Source organism: Chelonoidis abingdonii, chromosome 2 (assembly GCF_003597395.2).
Source record: "Chelonoidis abingdonii isolate Lonesome George chromosome 2, CheloAbing_2.0, whole genome shotgun sequence".
Lineage (NCBI taxonomy): Eukaryota > Metazoa > Chordata > Testudines > Testudinidae > Chelonoidis > Chelonoidis abingdonii.
The window spans coordinates 156,330,156-156,336,155 of NC_133770.1; the positions used below are offsets into that span (position 1 = coordinate 156,330,156).

General features: G+C 44.6%; 1 protein-coding gene across 2 annotated transcripts in view; it reads right to left on the bottom strand.

The window, feature by feature from the left end:
* The window catches only part of ANTXR1 (ANTXR cell adhesion molecule 1), a 207,221-nt gene that overhangs the window by 159,085 nt on the left and 42,136 nt on the right, over window positions 1–6,000 (bottom strand). The gene's annotated exons all lie outside the window — the stretch shown is intronic.

The window sequence follows — 6,000 nt, forward strand, 5'->3', positions numbered from 1 at the left end:
TGCACCAATTTAACTTAAGGTTTGTTTTTAAGCCAATGTACCTGTGCGAGCTCTTATTGCAATTACAAATGGTTTTAAGCTAAAATGAAATAAGTGTATCTACACAGATCTGCACCAGTTTAATAAAACCGATGCAAATTTGTATATAAACAGTCTCTGGGTATGTCTACACTACAATTAGACACCCTTAGACCACTGACCATGGTTTGTGGGGCTGTTTAATTGTGATATAGCTGTTGGGACTGGGGCTGCACTCCAAGTTCTGGGACCCAACCACCTTGCAGAGTCCTAGAGCCTGGGCTTCACCTCAAGCCCGAACATCTACACTGCAATTAAACAGCCCTGTGAGCCTAAGTCAGCCGGCATGGGCCAGCTGTGAGTTTTTAACTGCGATGTAGACATCTCCCCTAAGGCCACAAGTTCAGTTTCAAGCTATGCATACCTTTGGAACGTTGGGCTGAGCATGTCGCCAGCCATTCACTTGGTTGGGAGCAGTACTATTCAAATACCGTGTTAGAACTGATCCAGCTGTTCTTTGTCAATGATAGCCCTGATCCTGCACAGCCTGATACACATGCTTCACTATATGCACTATGTGTAGTTCCACAATCACATGTATAAGTCTTTGTAGGTTTGGGGACCTTAACAAGGAACTGGGACTGCTCAGCCCCATTCTGGAACGGGACATTGGAGAGGCAGCACGTAAGCTAGCCAGCTCTGAGAGGCCAGATAATGTTGGCCAAGAACCACAACTCAATCCAGCAGCAAAATTGTTTCCCCAACCTTAAACTGAAATATCTGTAAGAAACAAACTACAGCTAATACAATAAATTATGTTAAGAAAATAGACTATCCAGGATTTCACTGTAATTAAGGCTCAATGCGTCAGAAATACCTGCTTGCCAAAAGGTGCAGATATAGTTATGGGTTTGTTTGGGGATTGTTGTTTTTTTTTTTGAAGGGCTTATTAGTCACTCAGAAACAGTGATGCCAAAGTCTTCTGGGATACCAGGGAGCGAAGAGAACCAGGTCCTTCTGACCTGCTGACAGATTGACAGTGCATGGGGAAAAGGAGCAGCTTTGGAGGAACAAGGCCAGGCAGATGGAACTGTAAGGGAGAAACAAAAAGAGAAAGAGACAGAAGCAACAGTTACACAGTCGAGAGCACAATCAACAAGCAAAAGAAGGCTCTGAAAGCAGAATCAGAGAAAGGACACACAAGATTAGAGCTGGGTAGGTGTTGTAATATGCTGCCTGCCAAATACCACACGGGTGCTGTCTAGCCATTCCTAAGACCAGATTTTGGTACTAGTTTACTCCACAAGCCACCTCACTGACCATTCATGCGGGGAAAGTACTAGTCAATGTAATACAGCTGGTTGACATTTTTCAAAGGAAAAAAATATTCTTTTCATTGAGAAATGGCTCTGTTTCAAAAGTGGAAACTTTTCACACACTTTTGTCTATTCTTCTTAAGTTTTGCCTTTTTTCAGTGGAACCCCAAACCAAAAATCTTTTGGTTTTCAATTTTTCCTTTCCCTACACCCCCTTTTCAGCAGTAAAATGGAGACATGGAGGATGAAGGGAAAAGGTGAAAAAGGAAGGGCGGGGGAGGAGGGGAAACAAACTTTATAGCTTGATAAACACCTTCACAACAAAGATCAAATAAAAAAAATACAATTAATTCCTTTTGAAACCAGTCATATTTCTGTATTATTTTGTACTCTGTAGTACAAAAAAAATTGTATTTTTCCACCTCTGAGCTGGCCTTTAGGACTTAATAGAATACCTATGATAATATTTGTTTGCATTTATTTAGATTTTAAAATAATAAAAAGACAAGGATCCATGACTCAGTACCCTAACATCATTAATAAACACAACGAAGTCCCAGCAGCATTAAGTAATCATTCCAACAGTCCTCACGTTTCATCATTATGAGAAGCTATAGTATCAAAGGACTTCACATATAAGCCAGATATGCCTTAGCAGGCTTTATGAGGTCTGCTGCTTTCCTCCCTTCAAGAGCGGTGGAAGACTCTTGCTTGCATTGTATGTACACTGCTTGAGGGATTAGGTAACCTGGCTCAAACAAGCCAATGAAATAGTGTGTGACAGTGTTCAGTTCGTTGCCAGGCAGAAGACCTAGTATAAATTACTCCTACAGTGTGCTCAGTACAACTGATCTAGTGCTGAATCCTACTCAAGACAAATCTAGCCTCGTGTTTGATTGGCGAACCCCATCTCTCCAGTCCTGGCTCATTCAGTAATGCCTGGCTGTGTGGCCTTTGGGCCAGGGGAAAAAAAGGCAAGAATGCTTTAAATGGACAGAACGGGGGGGTCAATTCCATTGACTTCAGTGGCATGTGCTTAGAGAGAAACACATGCTTAAGTGCTCTCCTGAACAAGAAGGCTCAACTGCCTCTGTTTCCTCATGTATTCCCGGGGTAATACGCATGTCCCTACCTTACCAGGGTTAGTTAGTTAATGTTCGTAAAGAACTTTGAAAATGTAAATATTGTATAATGGGTTCTCATGGAAGATTGATACTTAAGCACTTTTCATATCACAGGGTAGAATGGCCCTTTAAGACAGGCAGGCTTAGCCCTACCAGTGACTGACTAACCCACAGCCTCCCAGGTGAGGGGTCTGAGGCCAGGGATCAGGTGATAGCAGGGCCGTTGCAAGGATGTTTCGCGCCCTACGCGAAACTTCCACCTTGCACTCTCCCCCCCGTGCACCCTGCCCTGAGGAGCACCCCCCCGTGGCAGCTCCCCCTCTCCACCCTGAGGTGTCCCCCACCCCAGCTCACCCCTGCTCCGCGCACGAGCACCCCGAGCATGCTGTGGCTGCTTCACTTCTCCTGCCTCCCAGACTTGCAGCGCCAATCAGCTTAGGTGCCGCAAGCCTGGGAGACAGGAGAAGTGAGGCGGCCATGGCATGCTCGAGGAGGAGGCGGAGAAGGGATGAGCTGGGGCGGGGAGTTCCCCTGCGTGCTGCTTCCCCGCCACCTTACTTGCTGCAGGCGGCCCTCCCCATGCTCCCTTGCCCCAGCTCCCTCCACCTAAATGCCAGCAGTGACCGGGGCGGCTGAAGATCCAGCCGCCTCGGTCCCTGCCGAAGAAAGTGGCACCCCCCAAATGTCAGCGCCCTAGGCAACTGCCTAGGTCGCCTAAATGGTTGCACTGGCCCTGGGTGATAGCCTGTAGGTCACCTGGTCCTTAGATTAAGGCAAACAAACAGCTTAGTTGGGAGGGAGATCTGCAGGAGACCCTGGGTCAGGGGAAAAGGAACTTGTTAACTTGCATTGGACTGTTTTGTTTTGACGAATAAACCCATCCCTGAAGAGAGGGACTGAAACTCAAATAAAGCTCCCAACAGCATCTGATGCACTGGCTGGTGAGTTGGTCCATCAGTTTATACCTAGGCTTCTTTGGCACATTAGCTGGAGGACGTTTTCTATTAACAGGGGTTTTATTGAATCTAGATTTTTTTAATGAACAAACAGGATGTGGAAGCTTAGAGGAGGGGTACTGCATATGTCTGTTAGTGTGAATGACCTGTAGTCTGAGTCTAGGTACTGATTACCCAAGATTGTGAATCATTGCAAAACAATGTCTGTTGCCAATTACAAAACAGTAATTTAATTTTATTTATACAATACTTCCTTTCCAGCATCGCTAGCATTTGGTACATCAAAAAGCAACATGCTTCAGAGATGATTTGGGGGAAGAGGGAAGAAGTGTCAGATGTGACCACACATCATGTTGAAAAGCAATTGTAAACATTAAACATGTCATAATGCACAATATACACACTTGGTCCAAATGTTTAAAATGGATTCTAAACTATGCGAACCCCTGTGTTGCAAACTAGGTAACTGTCTCTCACTATGTGTGCATACTCATTTGACTTGTAAATGTTGGTGGACACACAAGAAACATTTGCGTGTATAGTTTTAGAGGCCCATAAGAAAGGTTGGCCACAAAGGCACATGATGATCTCAAGAAAAAATAATGATGCATCTTAGATTTGGCAAAGGACAAACAATTTGGTTCTTCAGATGCACATGCGAGATTCTCACTGAACTCTGTGGATTCTGGGATAAGATTTGTCCTTTGGGTACATCCATTTTCCTACAGGAGTTCAGATATCTGTGTAACATACAGCACTTGGAGAGTTTAATTTTCCATCTTAAAACTTTCTATGGTAAATGTATATGCAACACTGACAGAACAAATTTAAGAGCTGAGATATGAAGAGATTGGGAATGCAGTAGAGACCAATAAATCCTATGTGGGTATAAAGCTGAAATGTAATGAACAAGCAGGGTATTAAGTTAAAGAGGAGAAATAAATTATGCAAGGGTACCAATCAATAGGAATATAGATGATAATATAATTCTGCCTCTATTTCCTTTTTTCACAGCTACCTTCTTAACCTCACATACATAATTTGTATAGTCATATATGGTTAGTATCTTGTTTTCATTTTTTGTTTTCAAGATACAATCCTTTCCATGTCTGAAATGAATTTTCAGCTGCAGCAAACAGCAAGGACCTGGGAGCATTCCTGCTTCTGAGTCATAGCTGTGTTACTAAATTGTTTAGGTTACAGGCTATAAGGGAGATGACAAAGGTATCCTATCCTAACTTTTATGATGACAAAGGTATCCTATCCTAACTTTTATGATGTTCTATATTTCACAGCCTGGAGCACTCCTCATACCAGACAAAGAAGTCCTGAGCAGCTGATGAATTTGAGCTTCAGGTTTTCACTCTAGGTCTTGCTCCGTTGCTTTAAATTGACAAGTTCCGATCTGCAGAAATTCCCATGGAAATCACAGTAACAACAACAAAAAAAAGCTATAAAATACTTTGTTCCTCTGAATTGTTGTCCAGCTCACAGGGACCAGGTGTCTGCCTTATTTTCCTTACTCCTTAAAAAGGAAGCTATGTATATCTTCCTCCACACTGAGGAGGGGGTGATTTTTATGAGCTTACGCTGTACAGTTTTCTGTGCTGCGCAAGACCATACAATTGTCGGTTTACACTCCAGAGGGGGTGTGCACTTAAGTGCTGAATCTTCCCAGGCAGAGCTGATTTCAGTGTCTGTGTCTTTCTGCAGCTGGGTGGGTCCCTACCTGTGTGTGTGCTGGAGAAGGCTTGTGGGCCTGGCTCAGCAGGACAATGGAAGGGAGCCTCGACTGGTGAAACAGATGAGCTCAGTGGTACCTTGGTACATCAGGTGGCACTTCAGAGTGGGGGGTAACCTGTCACAGCGGTTAAAGGTGGTTCACGCAATATTACCGGCCCAAAGCTTCACCTGAGATTTGAACAAACCCAGAAACCCACTTCTGGGGTTTGAAAATAAGAAATTCTGATGCGTTCCCCCGCCCCCTCAGCCACAAGTTTTTCATTTGTCTCTCTCTGTTGTTCAGAAGTGGTCCTGAACCAGTGCCCATGCGCAGTGATAGGTCTCACTGCTGGGCTGCCAGAGGCGCACCCTTTCAGCCATGAGCAAAGCCAAGTTTCAGCCCACAGCGGGTGCCTTGTTTGCTTGCTTTGCACTGAAGTGTTCTGTTCTGCAAAGGAAAAGCCTTTACGTTCTACACCACGATAAGAATCCAAAGCTAGTCTTCAAACTACATGTCCTCTCACTGCTTTGTATTTGTGTTACAACTCCTTCAGCTTGAACCTTTCCAGGTTCTGACATTCTTTTGCTGCTAGTTCCCTACTCCACCATCCATGTTGCTGCTGTTCTGGTGATGTCCCTGTTAAAAGTGATGAATAATCAGAGCATTCAGTGTATTTGGAAGCATTTGTGGCACATTCTGGCTATACAGTATGTGGCAAATTGCCGGTACTGTTCTGCTGGGTCTCGCGCTTTCTCTTCTCTGGGGTGGGTTCAGGGCTCTATTGCTTGCCTCTGAACCAGTTCTTAATCACTCCCCTAGTGTCCTTGGAGGAGGGGAGTGGAGAGGGAGGGACCTGGGCCCGC